The 13,798-nt window shown below is 37.4% G+C and overlaps 1 protein-coding gene across 1 annotated transcript in view; it reads right to left on the bottom strand.

Moving 5' to 3' along the window:
* Nucleotides 1-1,071: 1,071 nt before the first annotated feature.
* The window catches only part of gsk3bb (glycogen synthase kinase 3 beta-b), a 226,999-nt gene continuing 214,272 nt past the window's right edge, over nt 1,072-13,798 (bottom strand). The window contains exon 12 of the transcript XR_014204234.1: nt 1,072-1,395. The gene's annotated coding sequence lies outside the window, so the exon portion shown is untranslated. The remainder of the gene's footprint in view (nt 1,396-13,798) is intronic.

The raw sequence follows: 13,798 nt of genomic DNA, 5'->3' as shown, positions 1-13,798 counted from the left end.
TGCATTTTATTTATTAACAGATTATGTTTGCTAGGATACTCGCGGAGACCTAAAAAAATGTGACGTACTTTTGTGTGTATATGTCCGTTCAAGTGCAAGAAGACGTGAAAGAGAGCTCAACACGGCTTTTTTCTAGGCGCAAATTTCGTATGTGTCCATCCATACAAAAAAACTCCTCACACTATTGAATTGAGTTTTCTTTCGTGTCTTCTTTCGTTTGAATATAACACTTTAACACGTGCAAAGGATAAACTTTTGCGATGCAGCACTGGCCCGATCGGCCTCAGGCTGCTGAAATAAAAGAGGTAACTTTCCTCCGCCTCGTCTATAAGCAAGGACTAAAATAAAACAATTTAATATGAATTGATATCGATTCTTGAATTTAAAAAAAAGTTTTTAAAATCGTAAAAAATAAATAAATAAAAAAGCGTGATAGGTGATTCGTTTTTTTTTTTTCACAGCCCTATTGGCATAGAACATTCTGTGTGGAGACTCTCTCTTCTTGCGAGTGGATGAGTCAAAATGTCTGGGGGAATGTGACTTTGCCACACAGTGTTGTGTCATTAGTGTGACCTGTCATGGTTTTTTGCAGTTTGCTCATTAAAAGTGCCTGTCGCTTTCTCCAATGCCGGATCAGCCTAATCAGTGATTCTTTATGCAGGGGTCTTTTTTTTTTTTTTTTTTTTTTTTTACACACTACTGAATAATTAGCACTAGGAAAGTTCTTAGAATGGGGAATGCTCATAAGTCTTTTCAAGTGTTTAGACATAACACTTTTTAGACATAGAGACAGAGATTACAGTTAAAGTCTGGTCGCATGCAGACCAGTTTTGGGGGTTGGGGTGATAATGGGCTCGATTTAGGAATGGATGAAAGTAGCCTGGTTAAAACCCAGGGAACTACACTAACCTTTTCCACTGGTGGCACTTGCGCTACTAACTTTTTCAGTTACTGGCGCAAAACATGATTTGGTCGCACAAACTATTTATAGTAAGCCGCTCTGGATAATAATGAACAATAATGAAACTGTATTGCATACAGATGTGCTTTTTAGACTTTACCGTTTCTGAGAGAAATGTAGCAGCACGTTCATCTGCCAGTGGGTCTTTCATGGAGACTGTCCTCATGTGTTTGCAATTTGAATATAATAATGCATTTAAAAGTTGCTGCGCTTCACCAACGGACGTCGCTCAAATGCCTCTGGGCGCAACTGGATAGACCTAAAACCAATCAGAGCGATCGTCATTGTGTAAAGCCCGCCTCAACGTTTCTGATTGGTGCCGCGATTTCGACGGATTAGAAATGGGCTTGAATGAGCTCTTTGCCAGACTACTTGCAGAGCAAATCTAAATTTGCCGGAAGTTGTCTGGGTTTTCCCAGGCTAGGAAGAAAGTTCTTCATATGCAAATGTTCATTGGCAACTTTTGGATATCCTGAAAAAAAGTTCTAATAATCAGAATTTGTATACTGAAACTCTTTCTCTGAAGCTGCTGTTGCTTTTATTCTATGCGAAAATAGCTGGCTTATCTGACTGTTTTGTAATTACAATATTGATCAGAGTCCACAAGAAGGAGGAGAGCCTCTTGACAGTAATGCTCCTGTTCTGGAGAGAAGGAAAAAGAGAGAGAGAATGGCAAGTGTGTATTAGGTGTAGATGGGACACATAAAGAGTTTGTAGCAAAACTCCTGAAGGTTAATGGAAAATTATTATCTGATTCATTTCATATAATTAGCCACAATTTATATGCAGAATATGTATTATCGACTAAATGAGAGTGTCTGATGGCTGGTAAAAAGAAAGCTTTTGGGTTTATGAAAATGGAAAAAAAAGAGAGTATATATAAAATATATTATTGTACAAATGTTTGCTTAAAACAAACAACAACAAAAAAAAACTTTAAAATAAATACTTTTAAAATAAATCAATAAATATGTAAAATAAAAAATAGCCCCAAAAACACAAAATTGGAAAATTGGGAACCTGGATCAAGAGGTTGATTGATATAGTTTCAGACACTAAGTGATGTAAGTTGCAGAAACATATTCTTTATCTGCTATTCATTAAACAGTGTTTGATTTGTTTACATCATAGAAAAGTGAGAGAGGTAAAGAGAGAGATGGAAGAAATCAATAAAGTAATTTCAAAGTTTCAAGGAAGTTCATAACTTGCAAGACTTGCAAGCAGCCGAAACAATGGCCATTTCTGTTAATTGGTTCTCTATATTTCAAGCAACCACAGTTAGGACTGACACATGCTTTAAGACTTATGTCAACTAATGTCAACTACTAAGGGTATAATTGTTGACCTGGTTGAGTCTGAAAGTTTGAGTTACTTTGTTTCACATCTATATCTTATACTTGCTGTTTGTGGCTTTTCTTTTTAAAGGATGAAAGGATCATTCAGACTGTCAAACAACTGTTAGTGAGTTAATTGTAACAAAATATTAGCATAGTAATTGTATTCAGGATTATAACTGAATATTTCGTTGTGCTGTTTGAAGAACGATAAAGCAAAAACATTTTACAACATATGACTTTTTTAGGTTTGAAATGCTTATTTATATGCAAATATGATGTGTAAATGTGTACAAAACTGAATATGAGAAACAAAGTGTGCTATTCTGAGGTTTCATTTAATGAATTAATTTATTCCCTGCATTGTTGGTATTTTTTTCCCCCTTTAGTCTCTGCAAAGTATGTCTTATAGTTTATGAAAGTACATTTCATTTCATTTAGCTCTCAAGGACACACAATAAACATGCGGTTCACAATATGATATGTAGGGAAAAGGTTAGGTCGGGAAAAATAAATAGATTTTGAATATCAAGTTAATAATGCATGTATACATATTTGTATTTATGCAGAAAATATACACTAAAATATAAGTATTGCTACTACACTGGCTGTGCTGTTTATGCTATTTCAGGCTATATCGGTCCAAATGCAATGATACAATGTCCTACCTGCCTGTCAATGTATGTATTTTCAAACCTCTACGCACCCTGCTCGCGCAGACATCACACCTCACCAGCGTGTTTCATGCTATGAGTTGCAACTGAAACAGCAGCCGCCATTTACAGTTCCTCCTGAACCAAAACAACAAGCTTATGCTGCGTTCACGCTATAACTAACGTAATTAAAAGATGGAAACCCGTGACGATATACTCGGAGTGGTTCATGACTTGAATGTATGCGTTTCGGTGGCAACACTATCAATGCTGAAATGAATCTGCAGCAGTCGAGTGGTACAGGTCAGTGCTATTTAAGTGGTTTACGTTTACTTTTATTGTAATGTTATTGTAATGTGCTTTGAGACATGAGGTAATTTAACGGCGTCTCTTGTGACGCGTTTATGTGTTTTGAAGGAGGCGTGGCTTTGGAGACACTCTGAAGGGAGGGTGGGATCTCATGCTTTCAAGGCTAACTTGCTATTGCCTGCCTCTTTGAAAATTGCCTGCCTCTTTGAAAATTGCCTACCTTTTAAGACCAAAAGGTTGGGCAACTCTGGAAAATACTACAGAAGAAGCTCAATTTTTAATGCCAATAGTATTGTTTGATGTCGAGTTCAGAAAAGACACTCTGCTCTAGGGAAGAAACTGTTCTTGTTTCTGATTCTTTTTGGTTTTATTGTCCTGAATCACTGTTTGGAGAGTAGTACTTTGAAGAGTTGATGAGCAGGACGTGTGGAATCAATGACAAGGTATGTTTCTAAGCCTTTCTAGACCTCGACCCACAGAGTCCCTGAGGGAGCAGCAGAGAGATCGCTGAACACGACAAATGAAGCCCTGTGGCGGATTGAATTTATTCAAAAGCTGTAGGAAGCTTCTGGTGACTCTTTAAAAAAAAAACACTTCCCTTTCACATCAAATCCTGTCACTGATGGTTAAAGGAAGTCAGAAAGTAAGTCCACGTCATTTCTTGTCATCTCAAGCCACTTCTCGTCCTGTCTGTGGACTCGTTGTTACTCACACCAATAAAGTCAATCACACCAAAGTGCCATCTGCAGACTTGCAATGAGTCGTAGGATATGAAAACGACAGTGTAGAAAGATTTGAGGAAGAAAAGGTCTGTAGCACTCTAGTACTATGGGTCAGTGTGTCTGATGTGTCAGTGTGTTTGATTTCACGGCCTATTTGCCCTGTTATCAAATTGCACGAGGTCCAGTAGGGAGTCAATTACGGTTCGAGTTGGTTAGCACAAGTGGCTCAAATGTTTTCATGACCCCAAGAGTCAAGGAGAGTTTGTAATCATATGAAGTTTTGGTATATTTTGGACTCTTTTTGGTGGCTGAAACAGGCTGGAATAGAAGCCCAGGACTTTTGAATTGTCAACTGTTGTGAGCTGGTCAGCACAGAGCTTCGGGGAGGAATGGAGGGACATTGTCTGCACTGGTTGTGTTTTTGGTTATCTGTCCCCTAAGGAAACTCTCTCATTGATCATTAGTGAGGATTGGGATGTGGTAGGACTGTTATAATCGTAGGAGGATACTCGTGTTTGATTGATGTGGGCGGTATAAGGTTGGAGGAGGCTGGTCTGACTTTCCATTCTGCCCTTGTTAGGGCAATTGGATGGTAAAGGTTGTATGTCAATTGGAGAGAAATCTCATCTTTTTGCAGTTGGAACAATCCCGCAGGCATTTCCATATGACGATGGGTCATTGGCTGAAAACTTCATCCAGCTTTTTGCAGAGTAACCCTGCTTTGGCAGCTCTGACTTCACTCACTAGTTTGTACTTGGCTGCCTTGTAGAGGTTTTGATGCCCACTTCTCTAGGCCTCCTTTTTTGCCAGCAAAGCTGTTCCATTGTAAATCAAGGCTTGTTGTGTACAGCATTGGAAAAAGCCAATCAGCTACAGCACATTGTTTAGAGCTGTCTCACGCAGACAGGTCTCAATAAAACAAAGGGCAATTGAAAAGTCCCCTTGTATGTTTGGAAGGCATAAGAACACTAGTGATCCCACTTTATTACCCCTACTACTTAATCTGAAGACCAGCAATAACTGCTGCGGCAATAGTTCAAGATACCTAATAAATCTCATTGTAAGGAAAATGCAGCAATCTGTTGGTACCATGTTCCTGGTTTTAAAAAAAGATATTTTTTGAAAACTTATTAGATGTTTATCTATCTGTCTGTCTGTCTGTCAATTCCTGATGGATAAAATCAAGTCCCGCCATACATTTTTCCTTAATTGAGAAGCTGTTTCACAATATGGAAGAAAACACTTCCCTTTTATGCCAACTTTAAAAGGACAACTTAGTATCTTACCTGAAAGGTTCATATTAGTACTATAGAGTAGTAATATGTATAGTTAAGGTACTACTGTGCAACTTTTAGAGGTAAATAAGGTGTCAAAGATGTTCCTTTTGAGGGTCCTGTGGTCCCAATGACAAGCTGTTGTACCCCTTTTTCTGATCAATCCGTCTATTTCTCTCAGTCTCTCTATCGGACTTTCTATCTAGCCCTATATAAACTTTCCAACCTAAAGGCTTTTTAAACTTCTTCAACCTTTCAAACAAGGCTGTAACTTTAAATAGAAAGAATACATTTCTGAGAGAAACGTGCTGGTTAAAAACCTTTTGGTAGTAGTGTCTGGGCGGAAACACCTCAAACAGCAAGCAGCCAGAAATGTGTATGTACTTTATTCTCTCTTCCCTCTCCATTGTATTCTATCATTTTTCTTCTCTATCAATAATCGCCATTTTGACCTTTTCAGTCCATCACTTGTCTATAACCTTATTAGCAACCTTCGTGGACCTTTATTTGAGAGAATGTGCTAAAAAGGGGGAACTAATCAGATCTCGGAGCTGACAGTGGCCCGGCAGCAATCAAGCGTAATGGAACAAGCCTGTGAATCAATAGCACTAGCAGTGATCGTGGACTGACAAAGGTTGTTTAGTAGTAGGTTTGTGCTAATTGAAATCAATGGGTAATCTGATGACAGTTCTTCGCCTTGATCTCATGGAGGATTCTAATGATAGGTAAAGAGTATTGAAATGGGTGCGCAAACTGATCGGCTGTATCTCTTTTTTGCTGATTCACAATTTAGAAAGCTAATCCGTTCGATGGGAGTTAAATAACTTGGATCAATAGCAGTGGTCATTTGGATTTAATGGTGATTTCTGTACATCCATGAAGGTTTGTCAATATACTGTTAAACACCTTATCTGACAACATGACTCTTCACTAGGAATTTAGTGAGAGGGCACATGTCTGTGACTAAGTGAGTTAGGTTATTCAATCTGAAGGCTGATTTAGTTTGTTTCTCCCCATCAATTTCACATTAATCTTTATGTATGACTCCTAACCAATGAGTCATAACCAATTAAGTATTCTTGAAAACATGACGTATATTCTGATTATCACATAGTGGTTTTTAACAATGGCTATTATTCTTAAGGCAATCAATATTATTTAGCCTGTTAATTCTCATATTTAGGGACTGAGTCATATTCAGTGGCTGCGTTTACACTGCAAGTCTTAATGCAGAGATCTGATCTTTTGGCCACATCTGATTTTTATTTAATTTTTGTCCTGCCTGTTTACATTCACTTTAGACATGACTGGTATCCGATGTGTGTGTTTAATCCCCGCCCAAAATTATTATGTTGGTGAATGCTTTACTCTGAAATTGCATATTTACACTAACTCTGCCCACTGACATCTGGTTTTGCCAGACAAAATTACGGAAGACAGTGGCAATAGTGTAGGGGTAAGGCTTGTGGCAGAAAGTTTTGCCGAACTCGCTCTACTCCCTTTTCCCATTACATATCAGATCTGCATTATTTTCAATAAAAATTAATAAAATATTCGAAAAGTTGAAATAAAGTGTCTAACGTGTGGTTAATAAGTGTTTAGGGGTAGGTGTAAACCTACAAACCTATAAACCTTTTTTATTGTCCCAAAAAGGCGGCATCCATTTCATAATTTTATGAAATTATTGCATATCGTTTATGTACAACAACACTGGAGGCAAATACTATCTGCCACTATTTACAAGTAGCCTATAAATAGCATCTAACTACTATTTACACTTATTGCAAAGAAAATACTGCTATTTTTACATACTGTAAATAAAATCTTTGGCTATTTTTGCATAGTGTAAATAGCAGCTATCGCTAAGAAAATATGCTATTTTCACTTAGTGTAAATAGAATCTAATTGCTGTTTACACTTAGTGTTTTGAAATGACGTGAGGCGAGGGTGAGTAGGCAAAATGATGATAAAATTAAAATTTTTGGATGTTATATCCCTTTAACAAAAGTAAACATTTGAAATCTCATTCGCTGGCTATAGATTCAAATAATATGGTGCTGCACACGTCACATTGATGAAATCTTCTCCTCTGGTTCACTCTGTCCTGTTGGCTGTTGTCCCTCCCAATGTCAGTTTCATCAAAAGTTTAAAGATGTGTCAAACGGGAATAAAATGACAAAGCAAGGTCAATAAGCGACATATTAAAGATTCCGTTAAAGCAGATTCCCTCTCAGCGCTCCGAGTGAGTTCTCTAAGCTCCGAGTCTCCGCTGGGAGACGTCTCTGAAGTGTCTACAGTCAAGGGGGCTATTAGTGAGATTATGTGGAGTGCAGTGTTTGATTTAATTAATCTGTTGGGAGAAATACCCGTGCAGATTTACTTACATCTGTTTTCCTAACGTTACTTTGACGATTCCCCACGCATACCTAATTAAACGCATAAACATTAATGCAGACGTGGTCGCCAGTATCCCGCTGATAAGATGAAAACTGCTATGAGATGTCTTTGATCTATGTTTTGTTTCGTTATGGGCCGCACATATTAACAAAGCCTGTGCGTTTCTCAGCCTTGGTGGTGGAGGATCAAGTTAAAAGGCAGCTGTCAGTGATTCGGTGAGTTTTGCGAAAGTGACATTTGGCCTGGCAGAAAGGTCCTTGAAATGCAAAGCGAGGTGATTAGAAAAGAGAAACCAGTATTCTTTATCAAAGCGCAAGCTGGTCCTGCCATTTGGCTCATTTGGAATCCGGGCATCGCCGCTGTATTTGTCCAATGCTTTGATACATGCGTCTGCACACTTTCTTATCCCTCGGCTTAAGTCTTCAATTGCCATGGACAAGGACACTGTGACAATTTAAGGCCGGATCTCTATCCTCACGCCTTGCGTATTCATCCTGACCTATTCTAGCACATCTGCAGGCTTCAAGTTCCAGACTCAATTAATCAAGCTGTTAGATTTGATTGAATGGGTCCAATGAAAATTGTGATTTTATGGATAGGGTGAAAAAAAAAAACACCTTACAACTAAACAGTTTGAGGAGCATTGGATAATAGCTTTTATGAGAGTAAATTTACTGCATCGAGTAAATGTATGTTTGAGATCTCTATATTTATCCAGTTGATTTCTACCCACTAAATAGAAATTTCATATTATCTTAATATCAATTTAAAAGAAAAACATTAAACTATATTAGGCTAATAAGCCAGTAAATGCTCCTCTGCTGCAACCTACTGGTAATTTATTTGTTTATTTATTGGAACTAAAAGTGTTTGTTTGCTACGTCTTAGTTCTCCTACGTCTTGAAATGTTTATTTTTTACAAATGGGGACAATCTTTGATAGATGAAATCAATTTTGGTCGTCACATTAAAAATAACACTTAAAATGGAAAAAACATTTAGAGCTTTGAAGCTCTAGTCTTTGACACTGCCAAATGTTTGTACGAACTCTGATATGAATAATGTAAAAACATTTGACTAGTTCTGCCACAATACCATGGTTACAGTTAGCGTTACATTATGATAAACAACAATAAATGTCAACATTTAATAATAATTGCTATGAACAATAAATTTGCCAAGAAATAGTTAATCGCTGTGGGATGTTGTTGATGTATCCTATCAACAAAGTAATGTTTTGAATGTACAGTCACGGGTGTGAGTGTGCATTTGTCTGTTTTCTACAGTTTTGAGCGTGGCTTAAATTTTACCATCAGAATTGGGAACTGTCTGGTTTATTACATAGAAAAGTGTTTTGAAGGTTATTTGATAGCTATAGCTACATCTCTCAATAATATCCCAAGTATCCTTGGAAAGTTGTTTGCTGTGTAAATGATAGTGTACCGTAGTCACAGAGGGCACGTCTCCACTGAGAACAGAACAGCTGGAGTCTGCTGCCTCGCTGAGTTGTCTGCCTGACTTCCATTTTGAGGGTCACATGAATCTTGCTTTGGGTTATGCTGATATTAATGCAGAGCGAAGCTTTGGACTTTATGTAGGTTGTGTGACCTTGAGGATGATAATATGTTTTATATTTCAAAAAACATTATTCTTAAGTTCCTTTTGCTGGTTTACTTAGATTGTGGAATCGTCTTTTTTAAAGAAAAAAGTAGAAACCCAGCAAAAAGAAAACCAGTGAATGAAATAACCCATTGTACCTCTGTATTTAGACATATTTTTTTAAAGAAGCCGGATATTTGACAAGAAAACGTTTTGAGGCACAAGTTATTAGATTCTGATTAAGATTACAATTTTTCTTTTTAATAACATGCACTGATGAATCATGCACAAAGTTACAATGACAATGTGAATTTTAGTTTTTTCTCTTATTTATCTTTTGGTTATTATTTAAAAAAACAATGTCTTTGTCTGTAGTAACGTCTATTATTAAAGGTCTTTTGTCATATTATCATCTAAATTTCTGATTTGACTTCATTTCAGCAGTCACCCCCAGCGGAAATCTGATTGTCTCAGAGGTTTTTCGTTCAGAGCTCAACTGAACACAATTTTAGTGCAAAATTGATTAGAACACATTATTAAGCTGATGATTCTTTTTGTATCAATATAAAACATGACTTTGTTGCACTGTAGCCTATTCCAGTTCATACAAATGTGATGTCATGTGATGTTTTTGATCAGTTTACTACTTTTACTTCAATAGAGACACATGTTGATTAAAACAGTTGTATTTAGGGATGCACCAAAATTTAGGTCGGAAAACGAATGACTTGTGTTCCTAAATGGAATGCAATTAATTTAAAAATATTTTGTATGGTGGAGAAAATGCTGTATTACTGTTACCACAAATAAAGCTCTTTCGGATTATGCTATGTTAGCCACTTGACAAAATAGAAACATTACTCGCAAATCAAGAAAACAAGATTCAAGCAATAAGACTAACCATGTTTAACTTTATAACAATGATTATAACACAGAAGTGTTTGATATTAGAGATTTTCGTTTTTGTGATTTTTCTGTCCCATCTTTCAAAGAGTCCATGATTTGTTCCAGTCTGAAGCCGGATGAACCTGCAGATGGCCACAGAACTGAACTGACACATTGTTGAGTGATATCAGGCAGAGATAAGTAGTGTGAGATTTGCAACGTTGTGACGTGCCGACTCATGTTTCAGCAGCTGAGGCGCCATTACGTTGTTACCCATTGGCGGAGAGGCATGCTACAAGTCGGCCCTTTCACCAAAAAGAAAATGACACACAGCCATCCCTCAAAAAGCGTTTTTCCACATTGTTTTCCTCTCTCACCTCCATTTCAGAGAGTATTACAATTACCTAACCCCCATCAGTAACCCAAAAATGATTCAGACAGCGAGGAAAAAGCCAAGCCAAGGCAGGCTTGATTCTAGCTTGGAAAACAGCAGGCCTTAAATTGGGTGGCAATGACACTGCCCTGGGTGTAAAAATCTGTCGCGCACAGCCTTTCCCTAACGCTGCTTTCCTGGCAGTCCGGACATGATAGTCTTCGTTGAGAACATTAGATGGTTCTGCTGAACCTCAGCCGGCTATATAGTTTCATTAGATCCATGCGTGAAAAGGGAAGTCTGCAATACATTCATGCAGCTAGACAAACATTTCATTTTTCTTGCATAAATCATGCGATGCAAGTATGAGACTGTGTCTCTATCTGAGTGCTGTGGTTACAAGCATCATATAGCAGATTTTAAAAGCATAATAAACTATGCATGCCTCCCGGTGGCATTAGATTAGGCATGTTTATATTCGCAATAGCCAGTAAACAAATCTGATGATGAACCTAACATCTAATATACAATGGACATATGATCTCTCTCTCTTTCTTTAATCCCACGAATTTAGTTTAAAAATAAAATTTAGAACATGTATATCAACGGGACTTTACGTCATAATTTTATGCAATGGGTATTCTGTTCTTTTAGTTCATAACAGCAACACATGCTTGGTTTATTTATTTGTATAAACCAGACTGCCTGCTTCTTTTCCTTGTGCATTTTTCATCTGTACTATAAACTGAATTTCTAAGTTTGTTGTAAACTGGGTTTACAGCAAAACAAGCTCGCAAAGAGATTACAACCACTGCGCCTTCCTCCCTTTTGTGTAAACAGAAATTCTACAAAAGAGTCTCTGTTCCTCCTGGCATTTCTTAGACTAGTCCATTCTGTTTCAATTCACATCTCCTATTCATCACCAGATAGATAAGACCAGGCAGATAGGGCCTGTTCACAATATCAACGCTGGCAAACTGTTTATACTGGTGTGCAATGCAATGCATCTATAATCTGTGCAATGTCTAGCTTATTTCTAAGGCATATCTGTTCATTTTATTTAATGCATCTGTATGAAACCACCTTGTGGACTAAGTTGCAGGATTGCCTCCAAAAATTGGCTGTTCTTGGAAAGAAGAAGTTTTCGATTATTTATTGTACACGACATGGAGTATGGCTGGAATATATGGATGGAATTGGCATTCCAAAGCAACATAAGGCCAGTAATGTGGAATTATCTAACAATGAGACACATCTGTTTCAAAATGGAGACCATTTCAACTGAAGTGGAATATCACCCTCGGGCTATTTTATATGTGTTTTCACGTGTACGGTTGTGTTTCTGAGTGTATGCGTGCGAAGTGCACTGTCTGCTCGCTGCAAAACTTCAAAATGAACTCGGGAAGCTGATGCAATTATTAATTTATCTCTGAGATTTATATCACACAGTTATGTGTAAGCTGGGTATTTTTGTCTGTTTTGCTCGAGGAATTGGGAAAGACTTGTGTTCTGGCGTGAGGAAACTGGTTTTGATCTGTCTACACACACACACACACCAAAAAAAATAAAAAATTCAAGCATTTGAACATTTCACATTTCTGTCAGGCTTTTATGTGTAAATCATTTAAGAGGAGATCTATAATACTGGGAGAAAGCTATCCTATAGCATTCCCGCCCATCTCATTGACAGTTGCTCGGCTGGATCAGGACAGCTGGAAGTACGTACAGTAATGTGTGTATGTGACATTTTAATCTCAATGGTTACATATTTTAAATTTGCTTACTGTAACATGTGTTCTTGCTTCTAAGGGAACATAACAAGCTGGCTAGCTTCTCTCATGTTAACTGGTCGTATAAGATTACAAGCTTTAGTCCTTTCTTACAAAATATTCAAAAGGAAGAGACAAATACCAAAACATAAATATGACAATTTTTGAGAAAATGTTTGCAATTTCTTATACACTTAACATACACTCTTTCTTGCGGGTAAATTCCATTGGTTTTTGTAGTTGATTTAATTTGGGAGTAATTTTAGCCCACAGAACTACAGTAGCAATATAACCTGGGGCTGGACACAGATGCTAGTTAACATGGATTTACTTCAGATGAGATGGTTGGTTATCTTGTGGCTGTGGTCACTGGTTCCTCATGCACATGGTTTCTGGCTGTCACATGACACGTCTGTTTTACACTCCTAGGCATGATGCAAGCAGCTGTCTTCTGTGTCTAGACATGGTTTCTGATGTTTTTGAGTAGCAGTCTCCATTGTTGGCAGTTGATTCAGTGCTTGGACAGAATCTCACTTGTCAGTTCAACCTCTGTTGCTGAGATGGTGATTGCTGGTATAGGGCTGCGCCAGGGGTTCCCAACCTTTTTTTGTCTGAGACCCCCTTTTTCCCAAGAAAACATTTTAGGGCCCCCCTTCACATTTAATGATATTATCGCTCTTGTAAGCTTGCAGCAAGGATGACAAAATATGTTGTTTTCAAACAAACGGTATGTTTACTACACTGTAAAAAAATTCTAACCCTCCCAAATCAAAAATTTCAAGTGACCGATAACATCTAAATTTTTCAATTGGCCCAAGTTATATTCTTGCTGCAATAGTCTGTTAACATTTGCTCAATGAGAAATAATACGTCAGACTAATTGAAAAATTTTGATGTTATCGGTCACTTGAAATTTTTGACTTGGGGATGTATTTTTTTTTTACAGTGTATAAACAGATATGTTTATGCACAAATAATAGCCTATAATATTGAAAATACAATAACAAAAAGATTAGTAGGCCCTTTGTAATTTAAAAATGTAAGCCTAGGAGTAGCCTATAAATTGGCCCTATTTTAAATGCAATAACAAAAATATCAGTATTCACACTTGTGTGTAGGTAAAAAAAGAATGAATATAGGCTATTACTAAATGACTTCTGTCTGGGGCCTCAATACTTGCATGTTATTTGTGAGGCTTTATTTTTGGGGCTTTTGGCGCTACAGCGAGTGATAATAAACTTGCGTTTATTAAAGGAGTCATGAACTGGATTGTTTTATTATTTTACAATGTTGCCTGGGGTGCCCTTATAATGTTAGTATGATTTTTACATAAAAAATTGTCATAATTTATAAATAAAAGCCATTTTTCCAAGCCTGATTTCAGCCTCAGATTTGAACGCTCTGTTTTAAGGGGCGTGTCTGCTGTGAGACTGCAGTGCAAACGCCCACTGCTGTGATTGGCTGACATGCTTGCATATGAAATAGCTAGTAGTATTACATGAACTCTCTCGAAAACTTTTACT

The sequence above is a fragment of the Leuciscus leuciscus genome, assembly GCF_965113295.1.
Source record: "Leuciscus leuciscus genome assembly, chromosome: 3".
Lineage (NCBI taxonomy): Eukaryota > Metazoa > Chordata > Actinopteri > Cypriniformes > Leuciscidae > Leuciscus > Leuciscus leuciscus.
The sequence above is the reverse complement of the archived record's forward strand: the minus strand, read 5'-3'. Positions and strand labels throughout refer to the sequence as shown.